The sequence below is a fragment of the Pinus tabuliformis genome, chromosome X, assembly GCF_031772625.1.
Source record: "Pinus tabuliformis cultivar Carrire ecotype Pingquan chromosome X, CPIR1, whole genome shotgun sequence".
Taxonomy (NCBI): Eukaryota; Viridiplantae; Streptophyta; class Pinopsida; order Pinales; family Pinaceae; genus Pinus; species Pinus tabuliformis.
Genome location: NC_142308.1, coordinates 167,292,872 through 167,316,105, shown reverse-complemented (window position 1 = coordinate 167,316,105; position 23,234 = coordinate 167,292,872). Strand labels below are relative to the sequence as shown.

Sequence of the window (23,234 nt, the reverse complement as noted above, 5' to 3'; positions counted from 1 at the left end):
TCTTCCTCCTTTAATGCAATATTTAATTCATGTATTTCATGTTTTGTCTTGTTAATCTTGCCTTCTGCTTTTAAGATAGCCTAGGGCAGTCCAATAGATTGGCATGATTAATTATACTTTGTAGTTCCATTGAACTACTTTTAGCTCATTTCTTGAACATTGATAAAACTATCTTACCTTATCTATCGGTTAAGGATGGGATTCATCACATAAGCTTTACGCGTGAAAGATATGAGATACATAACAAGGCACAAAACAATATAGCCACTTTTGTGGCATTGTAAGGTAGCCCATGTTTAAATTTCTCAAACCATGGTAAGCAGATACTACACTCAGAATAACTAAACACTAGATAGCTTAAAATTGAAACCTATCAAAATTGCAATCTCTAGTCTGAATACTAAAAGAAAAATACATGCTAGTGGCAACAAAAACAGAAAACACACAGAAAAACAAAACACTCAAATCTGCATCACTGTTTTATTAAATCTGAAAAACTGCAAATTCAAATGCTATAGTGCAAAACATAAACTTGCCAACAACCTAAGTTGATCCTCTCACTCCTTTGTAGATGAGTAGGGTTACAATTAATGCAATCCATCTTTGAGGTGCACCTAGGCTAGGATTGGAAACCCTAACCCTAAATCTTCCTAGAGTAATGCACCCAGCATGTAGGAGAAACTTCCTAGAATAGAATGCCGAAATGGAGAAGACTGATGGCATGCAAGCATGTGTCATCTTGCCTCCAAAAAAGCACCCCATCTAAACCTGGAAGATTCCTCTCTCTCACGCACATTCTAAAGTTAGATCAACCATGCATACTAAAAACAAGTTGAACTTAAAGCTGCATTGAAAACTGAACTGAAGACTAACAAAATCAACACTATAAAAATAGATTAGCTCCATATGAAACTGGAACTGTTAAATCTGGAAATATTCCAAGGTCGGTGCCTGCATTTCCCCTCTCCATCTCTCTACTGTTGGGGATTTTTCTGGTAAAATCCCAAAAACACACAAACTGAACACAGACAGAGACAATGCTCTGTTAATTTGCCACAGGATCTTTTGTGCACAGGGAAGCAAAAAAAAATGACTGAGAACAGAGTATTACACTTCCACACAAATATTTGTATTCATTAAAAACATAATGCCTGATACAAACTTCATCCTCTTTCACTCAGAGGGATTTACCAAAAATACATTCAGCCAACAAAAAAAAAACTCTGTCTCCTCCTGAGAATTTACACTGCTGGGTAAAATTCTCTTTTTCTTTTACTGCTGTAAAACCCCTTTTTCATTACTACTGTAAAACTATTTTTACATATACAGTAAATTTTTTACATTACATTCAAAAAAAATCTTTAATCACACCATACGATTCTCCATGCTTCCTCCTAGTTTCCTCTATTCGCACTGTTGTGCATTCATATCCTTTTACATTGCATACATAAAAATGAATTTCATATTCACTGGTGTGCTCCCCTGTTTTCTTTCACTGCCTCACGCTCTCATTTTACAATAGTCAACTGCATAAAAATTACACATAAAAACTATCTGCTGCTCCCTTGTTCTTTCGCTGCCGCGAGCTTGCTTCACACTGGTCTTCACTCTATTTCATTAACACTTTTTCTCTCTTGCACTGCTGTGCACACTTTAGTTTCTCTCTGTTCTCTTTTTGCTGCAGCGAGCCCTCATTTCACAATGGTTAACAACACAAGTTTTTTTTGCTGCCGCACATCCCATGTCCAAAATAAACATGAGGAAAAAAACATTACAGCCCACTGTTCCATTTTTTTTACGCACTATATTGTGTGTTCTTTTTCATTATAATTCATATGTCAAAAATTGTCAACGCACACAAAAACAAAAAACATAAAAAATACATTTTATGCCCATGCTTCCGTGTAATTAGAATTTAAGGTTCTACCAACCATTTACAAACCAGGGTTAAATTCCATTTAATTCCCTTTGCAGACAGGACCGACAGTCAGACTCAAACGTTTGATTTACTCCACGCAATGCATTTAATTGCTGGCTCGTATGCAGGTTTGAAGCAATCGACGGCGGAGAACATTGAAGTGAATCAGACGGTGGACAAAGATTTCGGGAGGCTCCTTTGTGCTGAACATTAGCGTCCGAAAAGTCAGTTCTGCTGACGTATGTAGAGGACCACGTGGCTGCATTACATTGTATCGGAGTCCACTGTCCGGAAACAGCCAGATGACCAAAGGCGGTCCGATAAGTTTAAGTGGTTTTGCTGAGGCGGTTTTAGGTGCTGCGTGCTTGCTGAGTTGATGGCGGATTTGGCCTGCCGTCGCTGTCCACGATTTTGCAGTCGCTGTCCACAACGCCTGCAGTTGGAATTAATATTCCAACACTCCCCTTTAATTTCAACTGCTGGGCATTCAGTCATACCCAAACACTTCCTCACATAGAGGGATTCACTAATACTGCTTTTCATGCAGTTCCACAAACAATCAAAATAGTCTTCCTCTTAACAGATGGATTTACCTGAGACTGTGCTGAAGAGCACCTTCCTCTTGACAGAGGGATTCACCTGTGACTATGCTGAAGTGCACCTTCCTCATGACAGAGGGATTCTCCAACATGCCTTCTTCAGAGGCACTTCAGTCTGTCTCTTACATTCATTTAGCACATACGCGCTGCAGCGTATTGCCTTTTGTTTTCTCAACAGAACAAATGCGAAGATTCCACGCTGTTGTGTTTCCTTTGCATTACATTTCACTTGCACTACTGCGCATTCCCTTCCTGTTGTTTTCACAATGAACAACAACCAAAACTTCACGCTGCTTCCTGCTCCACTGCAAACAACAAAAATTGCATTTATATTTACTGCTGTAAAGAAAAATTTCTTTTACATGCGCTGCTGCCCATTACATTTTGATTTTTTTACAAAAAAAAACTTCATGCTGCTGCATTTTTCATATTCACATTGCTGTGTGTTTTTACTACATATTCTCCAACAACAAAAACAAGACTTACATTACCCTTTTCACTGCTGTGTGAAAAATTTCATTGCATTCTCAAACACTGGGCATTTACGCTCTGCTGCGTTTTGCCCTCTTCTCATTACCACAAAAAAAATTTCACTTCTGCACACTGCTGCATGTTTTTCTTCCTTTTGTTTTCAAAAAGGATAATAACCAAAAAACTTCACTGCACTTACATTTCAACGCTGCCCCTTTTTCTTCTCCGCACTTCTGTGCATATTGCATTGCATATGTGAAAAAAAAATTACATTTTTCAACACTGCTGCATATTACATTTCAGAGGGATTAACAACAACAAAAAAAATTCATTTGCGCTCTGCTGCGCTGCAATACATCCTCCACGCAGTCTCCATGCCCTGCAGACTTTTTTTGCTTTTATGGCAGATTTAATTCCATATCTCTCCCCTATAAGAAGATCTTCATCAAAGAATGACTATTAAAACAGTTCAGCAATAATGATCAATAATTACAGGCTCCCCTTAACTGTATGCATTGTCTTTTTTTAGCAAAGCTTTCTCAAAAGAAACTTAGATCAGCTGGAGAGATCAAGGGACTTTCATGCTGTATTTCCTTCTTTCTCCATACTTGTGTAACTTTCTTCTTTTGCATGGGTCTAGCTTGTGTAAGAGCCCATGTTAAGTTACAATCATGTGCCGTATGCCCAATGTTATGACACTTGAAACATTCTACATTGTTCATGAATAAGAATTCATGATTTCTTCTTGTAAAATTATTTCTTGGAGATTGTCGGAGACTACAACATCTATCTCTATGAAATGCTCTACAGTCTTTTGCCATATGACCAAAGTTTGAACAAGAGTAACAATAACCATAAAATGAACTTTGGTACCTAGGAGATGGAGGTTTCCTTGATGTACTTCTGAAGCCTTGCTGCCTTGAGATTCTTTGATGATAACCATTGCATCTTGCCTCTTTGACATCAGCTACATTTCTTCTTGGAGCTGGTTTTCTGCTTGGAGTAGGATTTCTTCTATTGTAGCCTTCATTTTTCTCCTTGCCTTTCCTAGAACTGGGAGCATCACCATTTCTTTCTGGCTTCTTCTCATCTCCTTTGCTTAAAGCACTTTCATTCTTGTTTGAGGGTTCACCTACATACCCAAGTCCCGATTTATCAGATGGATATCTGTGATAGCTGAGCATGTCATCCAAGGGTTGAGAGCTCTTCATGATTTTGTTCATTCCTTCAACCTTTTTCTTCAGGAGGACATTCTCTTCTTCCAATCTTTCACACTCATTATTTTTCTTTGTAAGTTGTTCCTCAGTTTCTTCCTTGCTACGAGTAGCTTCAGCTGCTACTATTTAAGAGAGATGATGTCTGTCTTCATTTTGGAGATTTTTGCTTGACTGCTCTCCATTTTCTTTTCAGCTCCTTGTGCCTGCTTCCTGGCTTCTTGTAATTCAGACTTAAGGGAGGAAACCTATGCCTTGTATTGTCCAATCTCTTCTACAAGTTTGTTCACTCTCTTGTGCCTTTGTTCAAGTTGACTTGACAAGAGGTCTTCCTGCTTCTTTGCTCTATTCAACTGATTTGTCATGGACATGACTTCTTCATGATGTTTCCTCTTGCATTGATCAAGTTCCTTCTTAAGCTTGACGAGCTCTTCATCCCTTTCTTTTACTTGAAGTTTGATGAGGTCAACCTTCTCACTTTCAGCTTCTATGATAGGTTCAGAATTTTCTTCTTGACTGATTGTCATGGTCAGTGCTCCCTTTACATGAAGGTCATGCAGTCTGTCCCAAATATCCTTTGCTGATGAATATTTTCCTATATTCTTCTTTACAGAATCAGGCAGTCCATCCAAGATAGTCTTTGCTGCTTTTGCATTGTACTCCTTGGATTCTGTATCCTTCTTGCTATCATCAATCACTGATTCCCAGATTTCAATTCCTTGAGACTGTAAGACAACCCTCAATTTTATTTCCCACATATCAAAATTTCCATTAAACTTTGAAGCCTCAAATAGAATGCTTTCAAGTAGATTGTCTTCTATTTTAGTAGAAGAGGGAGACACATTTTTAAGAGGTTTGGAGACCTTTTTCTTTGACCTTGCCATTCTTAACTATGCTTAAAATAGCTGACTATGTTTTTAAAATGACTCACTGTTTCTTCAACAGCAACACAGAAAAAAACTTTGAGGAATACCTGGGTTCTTTTGCCTGAGACTTCACTCTGCTGGAGAAGCTTTCTCTGCTGCAACAAGAATCTTTCCATCAGCTTCTTTGACACTTCAAAGAGCCTGAACAAGCTCTGTCACCATCAAAGAGCCTGGACCAGCTCTGATATCGCTGTTGGGGATTTTTCTGGTAAAATCCCAAAAACACACAAACTGAACACAGACAGAGACAATGCTCTGTTACTCTGCCACAGAATCTTTTGTGCACAGGGAAGCAAAAAAAAATGACTGAGAACAGAGTATTACACTTCCACACAAATATTTGTATTCATTAAAAACATAATGCCTGATACAAACTTCATCCTCTCAGAGGGATTTACCAAAAATACATTCAGCCAACAAAAAAAAAACTCTCTCTCCTCCTGAGAATTTACACTGCTGGGTAAAATTCTCTTTTTCTTTTACTACTGTAAAACCCCTTTTTCATTACTACTGTAAAACTATTTTTACATATACAGTAAAATTTTTACATTACATTCAAAAAAAAATTTAATCACACCATACGATTCTCCATGCTTCCTCCTAGTTTCCTCTATTCGCACTGCTGTGCATTCATATCCTTTTAAATTGCATACATAAAAATGAATTTCATATTCACTGGTGTGCTCCCCTGTTTTCTTTCACTGCCTCACGCTGTCATTTTACAATAGTCAACTGCATAAAAATTACACATAAAAACTATCTGCTGCTCCCCTGTTCTTTCGCTGCCGCGAGCTTGCTTCAAACTGGTCTTCACTCTATTTCATTAACGTTTTTTCTCTCTTGCATTGCTGTGCACACTTTAGTTTCTCTCTGTTCTCTTTTTGCTGCAGTGAGCCCTCATTTCACAATGGTTAACAACACAAGTTTTTTTTGTTGCCGCACATCCCATGTCCAAAATAAACATGAGGAAAAAAGCATTACAGCCCACTGTTCCATTTTTTTACGCACTATATTGTGTGTGATTTTTCATTGTAATTCATATGTTAAAAATGGTCAACGCACACAAAAACAAAAAACATAAAAAATACATTTTATGCCCATGCTTTCGTGTAATTAGAATTTAAGGTTCTACCAACCATTTACAAACCAGGGTTAAATTCCATTTAATTCCCTTTGCAGACAGGACCGGCAGTCAGACTCAAACGTTTGATTTACTCCACGCAATGCATTTAATTGCTGGCTCGTATGTAGGTTTGAAGCAACCGACGGCGGAGAAAATTGAAGTGAATCAGACGGTGGACAAAGATTTCGGGAGGCTCCTTTGTGCTGAACATTAGCGTCTGAAAAGTCAGTTCTGCTGACGTATGTAGAGGACCACGTGGCTGCATTACATTGTATTGGAGTCCACTGTCCGGAAACAGCCAGATGACCAAAGGCGGTCCGATAAGTTTAAGTGGTTTTGCTGAGGCGGTTTTAGGTGCTACGTGCTTGCTTAGTTGATGGTGGATTTGGCCTGCCATCGCTGTCCACGATTTTGTAGTCGCTGTCCACAACGCTTGCAGTTAGAATTAATATTCCAACATCTACTACATAACTGTTGTGCATGTCCTTTATTCCACTGTCCACTAGTGCTGCAGCCACTGTCCACTAGTGCTGTAGCCTCCAACAAACTGCTCTCTCTCTTATGTTGTGCACAGGAACCAAGAACAGTCCAGCAGGAGTGCCATAAATGCTAGAGAAAACTATCTGAGCAATCAATGGTAAAAATCTAACAGCCCAAACCTTTTGGAGTGGGTTATGGTGGAATATCATACAACATTAATTGCCCCTACAAACGAAGGGGGTCATATTTGGTGACAATTGGATGAATACACAGCGGGAGAACAAATGTGGAATTCTACAATATTTGCAGACATCTCACCGTTGTGGAAAAATATGCTGTTATGACACTTTCAATGGAGAAGCTACACCACTTCACTTGGCAGAACTCAAGTTTAAATCTGATTTCAGCAATATTGTTTGTAGCTAGAATATGAATTATCAGAATAGGCATTAATTATCTATATGTTGCAGCCAAAGCAAACATGCTTGTCATTTTTTGCCTATATAAAGGGGAAATGCACATGCCTCTACTTTGGTGGGAGTGTATATTTTTCATGCACATTAATTAAATATAAGCGTTTGTTTTGAAAAGTAAATAAATGAAAGAATGATCACAAGAGATTCGAAAACAATCTATACAAAATGTTCATTTTAATTTGCATTGGATGCTCATTAACATCTCATGTTAAAAGATAATATAATGCAATGGATGTTCCTAATTGTAAAAAGAGACAACAGAATTCGTGAATCTTCTAATAAATGGGAAAATATTCTACCTGGTTATCGTCATCACCTCCAAAATCTTCCTCTTCATCTTCTATCTCCTCTTGTTCATCATCGTCACCTTCACCTTCTTTCTTTTCCGTATTTTCTTTACCTTTAGTTTTCCGAGAAATAAAATAACATCTAAATCATTGTTAATTTCTGGACAATGTGACTAGCCATCGTTTTCCAAGGTTGAGAAAATAAAGTTCTAAAGTCATCTCAACTATTCTCAAGGTGGAGAAGCTACCTCTAGAAACTAGACATACTGTAGGAGTTTTCTTACCGACATTTTTTGTTGTACTTTTTGCTCAAGATTTTCAAGGCGTTCTAACCTTTGGAGATCTGATGCAAATCCAAGAATCTCACATCATTTAGAAATCTCTAGTTTTAGAAGTGATCCAATTATTTTAGGTTTTATTGATTGCAACCATATTCAAAATGTTTAAAAGATCCAGAAAAATATTTCGATCACATTGCCAAATATGTAGAGCCATAAAAGGCCCACCAAATCCCTTGAATAAATTATTCAGACAACTTTCCTATGATATAAGACAAATATAGAGAGCACACTAAAAACAATAAATCTAGAAATCTAAACTTAACAACAGCTCTATGATTTTAATGTATTTAATTGTATTAAGATATTGCAAAAGAAAAGGAAACACCAAAGTATTGCAAAAGAAAAAGAAACACAAAAGTGCTCTCACGGAATCTGTGAAGATATCGTGATTGAGAACAGAAAGAAATCAAGGAAATTGTAAGCAATCAAAGAGACTATCTAAACACTACGTACTGAAATAAATGTAAAAGACCTAAATTTAACAATGTACTTTTAGAGGCACATAGAACTTGGTCTCATCTTGCATACCACATGCACTGTTCAAGACACTAATCACTGTATTGCATAAACAACGAGATAAGAATCAAGATAAATGACTAGTAATTTTGAGACATTATTTTTGTTGGCATTATGGCTAACATGTTGTCCTTAATGGCAACCTGCTTGACAAATATGTCATGGATGTCAACTTGGTTATAATATGATGATTATAGAACTGTTACAGATGACATGATTGATAGTACAGATGCTACAGAGGATATGGAAGAGAATTGGCAACTCTGTCACAAGATGCATGAAAAATTGTGAAGATTGAAAAGAATACGCGCCCCCTGTGAAAAATTGTGAAGGTTGAAAAGTATATGCAAGTTATGTGAACAAAAGTCACATACATAATCCGAACCATGGAAAATAGAAAACCGGGAGCTATTACCATGGTAATTGCCGATAGTATTGTGCCAGCAACGTCTATTTGATCCTATCAAATGAATACCAACAACATTACCAAGGTATTTTCCCGTGGTATTGGCAAGGAAAAAAACTATATAAGAAGAAAGAAATCAAGGAGATAAGTGTGCAATGTAATGGATTATTCTTATGTGATATGATTTGGAACATGTGTGCACCAGGGAGCAAGGAGAAGCCTCAGATCTGAAAGATCTGAAGATGTATTGAATATATGCTTGATTGATTTTCTTGTTTAAGTGGCTAACAATGAAGGATCTATGATTATGGTGGAACTATGATCTGAATATATATTTGCTGAGATTTGTGGCGTTTAACAGTATGTGCATAGAGATCTGGGTTTGTCATGTGTTGTGTTTGCAGCAATGGCTTGATTCAGTAATTTAAGATATGTACACCAGTTTTTGTCAGCAATGTCGCATACATACACGTCTCTTATTCAATATAGTGGCGTATACATTCTGAGAAAATATGTTTTGGTATTCATTATTTTGAAAAATTTATGTGGGTTTTATACATGGGAGGAGCGTATATACACAGATCTGTTTAATGGAAGTCATGTATATGTTCTAGGGTTTGTAATTGTTGCTTGGTGATGAAGTTTGTATTATTTGATGTTTTCTATCAATGATGTCTTGATCAGGATGCTTGATATGTGACAGTGTTATTTGCACTGATTTGGTTGTAGCTTGGTATAGTGATTAGTGATAATGCTGCATAAGTGTGACTGATATGTGATTGATTCAGTGATCTGTGATTAATTCAATGGTTGGTCTAGTGGTACAGTGATTCAGTTTGTCAATATTCAATATTCAGTGATTTGAGATATGTACGCAACTTTTTATGCATGGGAAGCGTGTATATACACAGATATGCTTCAGAATAGTCGCGTATATATTCTGAGGTGAATTTGATTATGGTTTGTAATGACTGCAAATTTGTTCTGTGTTGATGAGAGTATGGTTATTAGCATGATTGGTTAATTATTATCTTGATTTTGCGATTGGTATCTTGATTTGATTAGTATCTTCATTTGATCAGTAATTGGATTATTTGATTCAATATTTGGTTTCAGAGTGGTTATTGATATTGAGTTGAATGGTTATTGGTATTGAGCATAATGTTGGGTGTGGGTCCAGTTTGAAAATATGATGAAAGGTGGCCTGCATGTTTTAATGGTTTGAGACAGGTGGATCTAGTATGAAATATTATGAAACGTGGTCCACGAGGTGCTGAGGGTTGTAGCCTTCAGTGAGGGGGTAGGAGCTCCCTTCTAGTAGAAGTCGGTAAATGAGATTAGGGGGTTGTAGCTCCCTTCCAGTGGGTGGTGTAGAACAAGTGGAAGTTGTATCCTTCTGCAGGTAGGAGGAGCCTCTGTGCTGGCAAGAGTCTGTGCTAGTACAAGACCAAGATGTAATGAAGCTTTCTTTGTAATAAAAGAAAATAGAGACAACAACAAGGGTGGTTTTCTCCCACATTGGGTTTCCACCTAAAATCTCGATGTCCTTATGTGTTGTTGTGTTGCTTATGTGTTGTGATTTATCTTTTCTTTATTGCATACTGAATAACTAACGAATTAATAATGCAATGGTAAATTTAAACATCTTATGGAAATTATAAAAAGTAAGTAATCTAGATTTATGCGGTTTTAATTCACTTAAGGCATGTAACACACGCGAGTTGTCTAAATAACAATAGCGTATGGAATTCTGAATTTGAAATTGAAAGTTAAAGTGAATTAAAAATACCGATTCACCGTCCCACCTCTCTCAGTATTTTTCATAATAATTGGAATCAGAGCAGGTCCCTCAGAAGGAGCATGATCACTGGAAGGGAGATCTCGCATGATGAGTAGCCAAGATGGGCTTTTCTCTACCAATCCACCTTTGTTTAATGGTACTAACTTTATGTTTTGGAAGGTTAGAATGAGAGCGTATTTGTAGTCATTAGGAGTTGATGTATGGGGAACTATTGAAGGTGGATATCAATACCCAACCTCCATTCCCACAGATAATGCTGGAAAGAAGCAGTCTAAGAACAATGCAAAGGCAATAAACGTTATCTTTGGAGGATTAGTAGAATCTGAGTTCGTGAAAGTCATGTAGATGGACATCGAAAAGGAAATATGTGATAAGCTTATTCAGAGTTATGAAGGTGATACTAAGATAAAGAGTGACAAACTTCAATCATATAGAATCCAGTATGAGTCCCTTATAGTAGACAAGATTACTAACACTATGAAGGGGCTTGGGGACAAGATAGAGGATTTTTCTATTATTGAAATGATTTTGAGAACATTAACCCCAAAGTTCGATGCCAGAGTATCTGCCATTGAAGAAATGTAAGATTTGAAAAGTCTTACTCTAGAGCAACTTCATGTGATCTTGACAGCTTATGAGATGAGGGAAAAGGGAAATACATCAAAGATCAAAGAAGCTACATTCAAAGCCACATACAAAGGAAAATAAAAGGAAGAACCTAAAGATACAAGCTATATTTCAGATGAGGAGGAAGCAAATTTTGTGAAGAAGTTGCAAGTTTGAACTGGTAAATTCAAAGGTAAACTTCCTTCAAGTGTTTTCCGTGTGGAAGAATAGGTCACTATGCATCCAAATGTCCATATAAAGAAAATCATAACAAAAAAAGAATGTTGATAAGAAAAATGGAAAAAATAAGTTTTCTACCAAGAAAAGTTTTTATTCTAATGAAGATAGTTAAAGCACAACTTATGATCAAGAAGATTCAAATTCAGATTCTAACACTAGTTACAAAATACTTATGGTTCTTGAAGATCAATCAACTAGTGAATCAGATAGTTGTGAAGAAGATTTAATGAAAGCATTGAAAGAAATGTATAGAATAAGGAATGCAAACAAAGAATTGGAAACAAAAGAAAGTAGTATTGTCAAGGAAATGAACTTGCTAAAGTCTCAATTAGAAGCAGCCAATAAAAGAATAGATGACTTAGCAAAACAACTTCAAGAAAAGGAAAGGCATTGTGAAAAGTTAGAAACAGAACTTCTGACTCTAAGGGAAGATTATGAGAAAACAAACAAATGAGTAAAGGCATCTAAACCACTAGAAAAAATTATTAATGAACAACACTCTCCTCTAATCAAGACAGACATTAGATACAACCACAAGGTTTCAAATCCACAAGATGATAAGGACCCACAAAAGACTTAATCAAGTCACTCATCAAATATGAAAACTTCAAAGAAAACTGCATCAAGTCCTTCAAGATTAGTTCCCAGGTATAAAAGATGGTTTTATGGATATTGTTTCACTTGTAACTCATTTGGGCATAAGGCCACTAATTGTAGGTCAAGCAGATGGAATGAAAGCACACACAAGCCTTTGGCTACATGAGATGAGTTAAACATCACAATTTGGAATGCGTGCTCAGAAATTGCAAACAGATTTGGAAGGAGCAGGGACCAAAAATGTAGGGAAGATTGTCCCTACTCCATTCCATTTCTCTTAAATCATACTTCTAACAGTGATCGTAGGAGTAAATGTGAGATACATAGCCTCATGAGGAAAAGATAATGACTATTAAGTCCACAGGATCAATGGTGTATGATCTTAGGGGGAGCTATGCATGTGTACCTTACAGATGATTCCATATGTTGTTATGTTATTCTTTTGGTGATGTTTATATTGTTGATGATGCATCTAATGAAGTGACTGTGACTAGGAACACTCATGACATATTCAGGGGGAGCTATGGCTATGAAAAATCAATATTTTATATTATGTACGTGTTGATTATGAAGGATAGTTGCATATGTATGTGGTTCTTGACTTAGACAGTTGCGTATGGTTTTTTGTGATGATAAAGGAGTGGCACAATTTCAAGGGAAGCTCCTCATATGTTTCCATCAGTACATTATTGGCATTTTTGGTCTAACATTGGTTTGTTGCAAACTGTTGATGATGCCCTTATGTTGTGTGTAAAAGAGTATTGGCTCATAATGAATGTTGAGTTGTTGCTAGATCTTACTACCGTTGATTTGCTATTGGTGAGGAGGATATAATGTGATCAAAATTGATGATGAAGAGTTGGCACAAGTTTAGGGGGAGCATATTCTATGCTTCTAATGGTTCATTGTTGGCATTATGGTTTCTTGAGCACTCCTTGTTGCATGATGTTGTCTATGATGAGTTCATGGTTATTACTATTTTCATCAGTCTTATTTCATTGCTCACTATGACGTTGTCACTATGACATGGGTTACCAATGATGCTTGAGTTGGATATGGTGAAGTTATGGATTGTGCCTTATTATTTTTGCTAAATCTTAATGCACTTGATGAAGACAATATGTATACTATATTCACTGTCAATGATATTGATGCTACATTCTCTTACCGATATTGCTTCTTGATGATGAGGATTTTCATGTTGCTATTATGACACTTATGTTACTGTTGTCAGATGATTATATTGTAGATGCCTATTTAGAGCATGGTGGTTGTTGATAAGTATCATGGTTTTGCTACTTCATTGTTGAGATCCTTGTTTATGGTTATAGATGTCATGTATGTCACTTGAAGCAAAGGTCATGAAAAGACATGTTACACTTGCTCCCTATCATGCACACCTAATAGTTAGTGAGAAAATCCCTTAACCCCACAAGGTGTGGTTGGCGGAAAGAACTAAGAGAAGGGGTTGTCACCTATTCCCAACTCTATCTGTTTAAACTATCTCCAAGGTTAGCTAAAGGGGGTGGTCCCTAATGAAAACTTATATGATATGAGTCTCTAGGAGAAAGGTTAATTTGGATTACTCGTCAAAAAATAACTTGTTTCCAAGAATAAAGAAATCATATGAATAAATGAGAAATTTCAATGATATCTTCAAAGTATAGACCAATGCCTTCAAGTAAATAACAATAGCTTACTCAAAAATGAAATCAAGATACAATGATAGACAATCCTACAAAATCAAATGTTAGACCAAGATAAGCATATAAACATCAATTGCAACTATAAAGGAGATAGTACTTGAAAGTAAATGCCCAAATGACAAGATAATGACATCAATTACTCATGAGCTTAAATGATCATCAAAGCAACAGATATATGAAATAACTTTGAAATAGAGTTGCACCAATGAAAGATATTCCAAGTACAAGAAAGCTAAATGTTGCAAAAGTAAAAAAATTCACAATACTTGCATAATAAATGTCTCTTGAAATAAAAGTGATATTTGCAAACAAGACTCAAGTAAATCCAAGATAGCATAAATAGGAGAATTGCATTTGCAAGTAAAGTAAAGTTGTGATGTAGATGTGCTCTTTGCAAGTAAAGTAAACTTGTGATGTAGATGTTCTCTTGGTTTATTTTATTAATTGTATTCTACAGCAAAGTTTCAATTGAACTCCTATCCCCAGACCTCACCCTCGCTTGGAACTCTGGATCTCATAGTGAAGAAGTCAATAGCAGTGGAGGGTCCCTAGAGTCAATACAACCAACTTAAGTTGGAGTTCGATTTTAGTGATGCTTGAAAATAAGCCTAAGTCAGATACATGTAAAATTTCCCAAGGCGGATTGCAATGCTTGAAAGTGAACTGAAATAATGTTGATGCCCACAGTAGCTTTGCAAAAGGAAATTTAACTTGAGAAAATAAAATATAATTAGACAAGTGCCAACTTGTGAACTTACATCTATTAGCAACAAAGATAAATGGTGCAAGCTTGTAGCAAACTTTAATAAAAGAAATGTGATTTGTGTTACTTTACATTAGAGCATGCATATTATGTGAAGATGAAAGAAATGGAAATATTGACAACCGATCCACCCACAAGCTTCACTCCCTAAATGGAGAGATAGGATGCCATGGGTAAAACCCACACTCCCACAACAACAAAAAGGAGATTTCTTATTATTATGGTGTCAAAATGAAGTTAGAGCCTCTTAGAGGGTTGCCCAAGGAATAATGGAAAGATACAATATAAGATCTTGCAATAACATGGAATTCCCTTCAAACTATGGGAGCCTCAAGAGATGAAATGATTCTACAACTTGAGAGAGTAAGCTCCTAAAAAGGCACATGGCCTAGCCTCCTTGATAGGTCCTCCAAATGCCCATGACCTCCTTGAAAAGAAGCTTGAATGCTTGAGGGAAACTACAAGAAAGATGTTAGGGCTGCAAAACTAAGACATGGTTAGTGTGCAAAAAGAGAGCATGCAAATAAGTGAGTATACTACAAAATAATGTACAAAAGACTAAATCAAATGATGGGAAAGGATCCCATCACTTGACTAGCTTGTGAAAAGCTCTTAACTAGCTAGATAATGAAATGAAAGCACAAGATCAAAAGATAATAATTTTTTTTGAGATTTTAAACTTATGCACAAACTATGTCAAAAGGAGGACCCTGCAAAACAAACACTTCGAAAGATTAGGCTTATGAGATACAAATAACGATGAGAGCTCCTTGAAAACAATGCCAAGAGTGGGTTGGTCTCTTGAAGACTTCCCCTCACACTTGCTAGTTGATCCAAAAATGGTTCTCTACAAAAATTCCAACACACATTAGTTCATATGGATTAATCAATAAACAATGGTAAGATAACTCTAGAAATTTGTATGAAAATGACTAGAGATTGTCTACACCTAGAGCATATTCATAAACCAATTGTAAATGCAAGATAGCTATACATCTACAATTCTATGAAAGCATATGAGAAATGAAACACATTAAAGCACAAGTAGAGAAGATCATACCATCAAAGAACCAAGCACATGCTCCAATGGAATAACAGTCATGAATGAACCCCAAAGTCTTTTTATTCATATGAAGAACAAGTGTACATAGAAGCAAAGCTTCCCCAATCACAATAGCTTGTCGCAAAAGATTACCAAATGAGAGCCCAATTGCTCAATTTATACAATTTTGGGAGGAAATCCCAATGCCAAATCAAATGACAAGTCGAGAAATGGTGGAGACCACACAGCCAAATTGAACCCCAAGTGTATGAGAGACCAAAACATATGTGAGGTTAAATCTGAAATGTGGCAGTGTATACTCCTATTCAGGCCCACGTATGTCACTTTCCATTGTGCATATTTCTGTGAGTTGCCAAGTATGCCTTTTGAGTGGGTAAAGGGAGACAAACTCCCACACAAATCTCCAACTAAAACTTGTGATTTGACACATCTACAACCAAAAACCAAGTCTTCCAATCAAATCTGTGTATAGCTACCAGTGTAGAGGTTGATCTATTTTGCGTGGATCGTTTAGTAGATGGGCATTGTAACATGTGTAAAATGTGGAGACAAACTCCACAATATTCACAATCAAATCTGAACTGATTCCTTCATGCCATACGTTGATTTCTTTAACACTTGTGCTGAACTTTTATTGGTTGCGTGGAGTTGTGGGCGACTGTGCAATCTCTTGTATGAGTTGGCTACTTGTTGTAATGAATTAGAGCTAAATACATGTGTGGAGTTAAGTGGAGACATACTCCCAAATAATATCGATCAAATCCATGCCATACATTGAGATGCTTAGTTGTAAATGAAATGAAAATGAAATGGAATTTTAATGTCCACGAGACTAGATATAGTCTATGGGACCACTAGCTTCCTTTCTTTTTTCCTTTTGCAATTCAATCCTTTTATTATTCAGAATAATGATGAGATGACCCAACCTTCTAACAGTCCCTTCACTAAAAACACAATGCCAAGGAACCGATGTTAACATATTGTTGTAACTATCTCTGATGTCTCTGAAAGCATCACATTCCAAAATGAAATCTTTTTCCGATTCCACTGCCCCAGAAGGGCAAAAATGTACACACCCACTTTTCCCAAGCTTCTTTAGGTTTTTTCCACCAACCTGTTTCACACCGTAGTTGATTCGAGTTAGTTCTTAATTGAGCAAAAAGAATCTTTGATCTCCATGGAATGCTAGCTCCAATGTACTCTTTTTTTTGGAGATCACAAGTTGGGTTGAATTCTTGAACATATTACTTCTTCTTTCTACCCAACTCTGTTCCCCATATATGCTTACAAAACTTCCCCATAACATAACTCTTTAAATCCTTGCTATTTATGGGACATGCATTGAGGTAAATATTCCATTTTTGCATCCATTTTTTGTTTTGTCTCATCCATTATTTCTTTCTTTCACTCATTCCTTCATTGAAGATAACTTTAGGACATCTACCTTCTCCCATTTGCGCAATTCTTTGTAGATACCTTATGAGACGCACCATAGCAATTGCTTCAATGGAAGTTGCTCATGTTTCATTCAACATTATCTCATAAGAAACCAAACATTCTACTTTAAACTTGCTCATGATCAAGCGTTTTTGGATTTTCTCAATTTACTTCCATTTTGAGACAGAGATGTTGCTAGCTCACAATTCACACCCATATAATATCACTGGACAAACTAGGAGCCCAAAAAGCACATTAATTGTTTTCTAATCCCATAACTTTGCCTCTCTACATCTGTTTTGAAGAGCATATAATGCTTTCCACCCTCCTAAAATTGTCTTCTTTCTACAGTGCTCCCAATTAAGGTTGTTATTGAAATCAATCCATAGGTACTTGTATTCATTTACTTCTTCAAGAATGTTTCCTTCAAAGAAGAACGTATGTTGGCTCTGCTTCTTTTTATTTGAGAAAATCATTATTTTGGTCTTACTGGTGTTGACTTGCATCCCCACTGCTTTACAAAAATGCTCAAGGGCATATAGGTGCATCTACAATACCTGGGTCGATTTAGCAATCAATACAAGGTCATCAACATATAAAAGAAGCTTTATCACAAACTCCCCCAACCGAACACCATCCCCACCTTGCAGATTTAGCCACTCTTCCAATTTATCAATATATAAACCAAAAAGAGTAGGGAATAAAGGGCACCCTTGCTTAACTCCAATGTCACTCTAAAGCTTTCTGAAATGCCTGCTGAAGTACTAATTTTGACTTTCACCTCTTCATAAATCCTATGGACCACAACTTTATAATGCAAAGGAATTTCAAATTCTTCCATTCTACTCCACAACTTATCTCTAGGGACCATGTCAAATGCCTTTTTGAATTCAACAAAGCAGCAAAATACTTCTTCTTTGCCCTCCCAAACCTTTTCAATAATGTGTCTCAACGTGATACCGTGATCTACTGTAGAATGTTTTAGCCTAAAACCTGCTTAACCTTTTTCCCTTGTTTCTTTGACTTCTGCCCACTTACTGATTCTATTTTCTACCATGCCACTAAAGAGCTTTGCAAACAAAGGATTGATCATAATGGTTCTATAGTTGGAAGGATTATTAATCTCTCCACTTTCAAAAAGGGGTATTGCTAGACTAGTTGTCCAATCTCTTAGGAATCCTTGTTGAATATTTCCATGATGTGTGGTGCAAGAATGTTCATTCCCCGCTTTAGATATTCTACTTGACGTTCAACCAAGTCCGTTGCCTTTCCTATTTTCAACTTCTTAATTCTTATCTCTACTTCCTGTAATGTGAAAAGCTTTGTAGTTGTGTTGATCCTAGGAGGAGGCTCCTCTGATTCTTTCTCATAGAGTTGTCTTGCATAGTCAAACCATTGATTGGATGTAATATTATTTTCAATTTGCTTCTTCCTTGGTTGAAGTTCCTGCCAAAAACGCTTTGGGTTATTCTTGCCTAGATATATTAACTCTTCTTGCGTTGTTTGCATGAACTCATCTTTTTACTTTTTAAAATTTGCTTATATAGCTTTACATTCATATTCTCCTCGCCTACCTTTTTCAAGGTTTCCCTTACCATTTTGCATTCCTCATCAAACCAAGCATTTACAGGAAAGGAGTAAGTAGTGTGTGCCTTTTAATTTTACATGTGCAAATTTCCCAACTTATGTGTACACAAAGAGTAAGGTGGGGTCTACCCCCATCGACTTATACTTTGCACTTTATACTTTGGCTTAATGAATTAAATTAAATCCATTACATAAGTTTCTTGTGCTTCCAATTTTGCCTCTCAGCTTGGAAATTCGTGTGCCCTCTTTGACTTATTGACTTGGAATTTTGCCTTTGACTGGCTGTACCTTATGTGGTGGGCCCCACATGGCTGCCACATCATCCTTTACTTCTCCACATAATTTCCATGTCAAAATTTGACTTATTTTGACTTTGGAAAAATTTCTAAATTTTTCCAAATATTCATTTTTTTGAATTTTTCATCATTTTTGCCACTGATATTAGAAAAATCAGCTTTTGAGGGACTATATGTTTTTTTTTACCCTCAAAGTGGGTCCTAGGACAATGTTGGGCCTCTAAAGATGAATTTCGAGTAGTCACATGCCCCAGACATTTCCTAAGGCCACTTATTTACATCATTACATAGAAATTAATTTAAAAATCTTGTTTTGTGGTATGTGATGAGTGAACAAACCTAGAAAATTATTCACCACTTAAAAGCAGGAATAATTAACCAAGTAAAAAACACTCCAAGGTGTACTCGCTTGTTGATCAAGTCCCAACACCCTAGGATTGTTACATGGCTTTATTCATCATGCTAGTGACATTTATACAATATCCCTAGAGGGATGCAGAATCCGAGGATTGAAGAAGAAAATGAGAAAAAGAAGTAAAGTTGAAAAACTCTGGTGATATGATGATCTCTGATGGTACAAGCAGCCTTTGGTACATCCTTGGGCATGGGGTCTTCAAAAAATCTACAGGTGCCACTCCAATGGTCAACAAGACCCATGTTGTAATCATTGTAAAATTCAGTCATGTATGGGCTATTGGAATCAAGTCATGTCATGTGTGTAAACCCATTATTTTGGGTGATTGATGTAAACATGGGATCATATTGTCATTGAGAGGTCATATGTGTTTATGGATAGCCATGTAATTAAATCATAAAGCCTTGTGCTAATATTTCATATCTCCAGAAGGTTCGGCATATGCTCAAGGGAGCATGGTCAATATGAAGATTTCATGGTTCATATAAATAGATCAAACTTACAGTGATGAGCAGTACAAAGGGAAGTACTTCATTTAGCCTGGTTCAGCCCTTTGCCCTTGTTGTCAAAGGGGGAGAGAAGACTTGGTGTTTGCAGTTATTTGCAGGTGGTTTCCAAACACCAATGAGATTGCCATTAAGTCCAAGGGGTGAGATTGTTGGCATTATGGCTAATGTTTTGTCCTTGATGGCAACCTGCTTGACATGTATGTCCTTGATGTCAACTTGGTTATAATATGATGATTATAGAACTGCTACACATGACATAATTGGTTGTATGGATGTTACAAAGGGTATGCAAGAGAAATGACAGCTCAGTCATAGGATGCATGAAAAATAGTGAAGGTTGAAAATTATGCGCGGCCCCTACGAAGAAGAGTTGCATACATATGCAGATTATGTGAACAAAAGTCACATACATAATCTGAACCATGGAAAATAGGAAACCAAGGGCTATTACCATGGTAATTGCAGATAGTATTGTGTCAACAATGTCTGTTTGATCATGTCAAACAAATACCAACAACATTACCAAGGGATTTTCCTATGGTATTGGCAAGGCAAAAAGCTATATAAGGAGAAGGAGATCAAGGAGTTAAGTGTGCAATGTAATGGATTATTTTTGTGTGATCTGATTTGGAACAAGTGTGCATCAGGGAGCAAGGAGAAGGCTTAGATCTGAAACATTTGAAGATGTATTGAATATATGCTTGATTGATTTGCTTGTTTAAATGACCAACAATGCATAATCTGAATATATATTTTTTGAGATTTGTAGCTTTTGACAGTATGTGCACAGAGATCTGGGTTTGTCATGTGTTGTGTTTGCAACATTGGTTTGATTCAGTAACTTAAGATCTGTACATTGGTTTTCTTCAGTAATGTCACGTATATACGTGGCTCTTATTCAATATATTCGTGTATACATTCTGAGAAAATATGTTTTGGTATTCAGTATTTTGAAATATGTACGCAGGTTTTATATACGAGAAGAGCATATATATGTAGATTTGTTCTAGGGTTTGTAATTGTTGCTTGGTGATGAAGTTTGCATTATTTGTTGTTGTTTATCAATGATGTCTTTATCAAAGTGGTTGATATGTGACTATGTTATTTGGACTGATTTGGTTGTGGCTTGGTATAGTGATCAGTGATAATGTTGTAGAAGTGTGACTGATCTGTGATTGATTCAATGATCTATGATTGATTCAATACTTGATTCAGTGGTTCGTTCAGTGGTACAGTGATTCAGTTTGTCAATATTTAGTATTCAGTGATTTAAGATATGTGGGTATTTTTATGCACAGAAAGCATATATATACGCAAATATACTTCAAAACAATCGCATATATATACTGAGGTGAATTTGATCAGGGTTTGCAATGACTCCAAATTTGTTCTATGTTAATGACAGTGTGGTTATTAGAATGATTGGTTGATTAATATCTTGATTTGGTGATTGTTATCTTGATTTGATTAATATCTTGGTTTGATCAGTAATTGGATGATTTGATTCCATATTTGGTTTCAGAGTGGTTATTGATATTGAGCTTATAATGTTGGGTGTAGGTCTAGTTTGAAAATATGATGAACGGTGACCTGCATGTTTTAATGGTTTGAGACAATTGGATCAAGTATGAAATATTATGAAATGTGGTCCATGAGGAGCTAAGCATTGTAGTCTTGAGTGAGGGGGTAGGAGCTCCCTTCTAGTAGAAGTCGATAAATGAGATTAGGGGGTTGTAACTCCTTTACAATGGTTTTCGAAGAACGAGTGGAAGTTGTAGCCCCCCGCAGGTAGAAGTCTGCATGCAGGAAAAACTTTGCATCAGTGCAAGACCAAGATATAATGAAGCTTTCTTTATAATAAAAGAAGTCAGAGATGACAGCAGCAATGGTTTTCTCCCACATTGGGTTTGCACCTAAAATATCAATGTTCTTATGTGTTGTTTTGTTGCTTATGTGTTATGATTTATCTGCTCTTTACTGCATAATGAATGGCTAATGACTTAATAATGCAATGGTAGAGTTGAACATATGATGGAAATTATGAAAAATAAGTAATCTTAATATATGCGGTTTTAATTCACTGAAGGGGCATACACAAGTGAGTTGTTCGAATAATAGTAACGTACATAATTCTGAATTTGAAATTGAAAGTTAAATTGAATTAAAAATATTGATTCAACCCCCCCCCCCCCCCCCTTAGTATTTTTCCTAACAAATTTTTCTTCAAGAAATACCCGAAATATAGAAATTCATATTCTGATACTAAAAAGTGATCTTAGATTGTGTTAACTCCTAAATTTTCCCTTTTGAAATTTGGAGAGTTAAAGACCAACACATTTCTTCAGATTGAAGGTACTAAGATAGATACATATAAAGGCTAAGGGTTGGTTCCTAGGGAGACTAGTTACAACATTGATTCAGTGACAGTTCAGACACATTTTTACACAAATTGGAGAGAGTCGCTATTTTTTGCAAGTTCCCTATTTTGTAGGAGATGGAGTTCTAGGGATGATACATCAATACAGATCACATATTCAGAGTCATTAAGAACTCAAGATTCCAGTGAGGCTTTTTCAGGTGACATGCATCGCAATTTCCATTTTTCGCATGTTTCACCCAAGGAATCACTTATCAGAAATAATGATATATTTAGAATCCTTGCAAGATTCAGAGTCCATTGAGTTACTTATAAGTAACATGCAAGAACCTTCTGCCTTTAGCTGTGCTTACATGTCAATTTTGATTATGGATTTGGATTCCTTATTGGAAGGTGAATATAATGAGTATACTTTTATGAAATTTTGAGGACTTTTGATTTTTACCAGTGGTTGCATGTCAAGTTTTGAATCTAGCAATGGTGTTTTCATCCAATCTAAGAAAATTCTATTTCTAGCAATCGTAAGATGGAAGCGATGATTACATATTCAGATTCTCCAATAAGTATGATGGCGGTCATTTTCTCTTTGAGAACTTTCTATTTTCAGCAATCTTAATGTGGCAGTGTTTATGAAAATTCCTAGATCTAACAATATCTGGAATCCCACTGGAACCAACTGAATCTACTCCACCTAGATTGTAAATTATATTACAAAATTATTTCAAATTTCTTCTTGAAACATTGAAGTAAATTACTAAAGCAACCTACACCAAATTAAATATGATTCTGAAATATAGAAACTGAGCAAGGAAAATAGAAACACATAGGACATCGTTATTTTTGGACAACGGTCCCCAGAAAAACCCAATGCGGGAAAACCAGTGTAGCAGCTCTGAGGGTTTATTATTATTAAGCATAGAAAAATCTGAATACATCATTGAATACCTCACAGGGTTATTCAGTTATAAAGAAAATATTGGCAGAATCTTTGTGAGTTTACCTCACACAATCACTAAGAAAAAGTCTCGGTTGTTCTGGGTACTAGATGACGTGCCCCTGGCAGGCTCTGCGCTATCATTG

The 23,234-nt window shown here is 36.3% G+C and overlaps 1 pseudogene; it reads right to left on the bottom strand.

The window, feature by feature from the left end:
* Positions 1-2,182: 2,182 nt before the first annotated feature.
* The window catches only part of LOC149138984 (uncharacterized), a 110,064-nt pseudogene continuing 89,012 nt past the window's right edge, over positions 2,183-23,234 (bottom strand).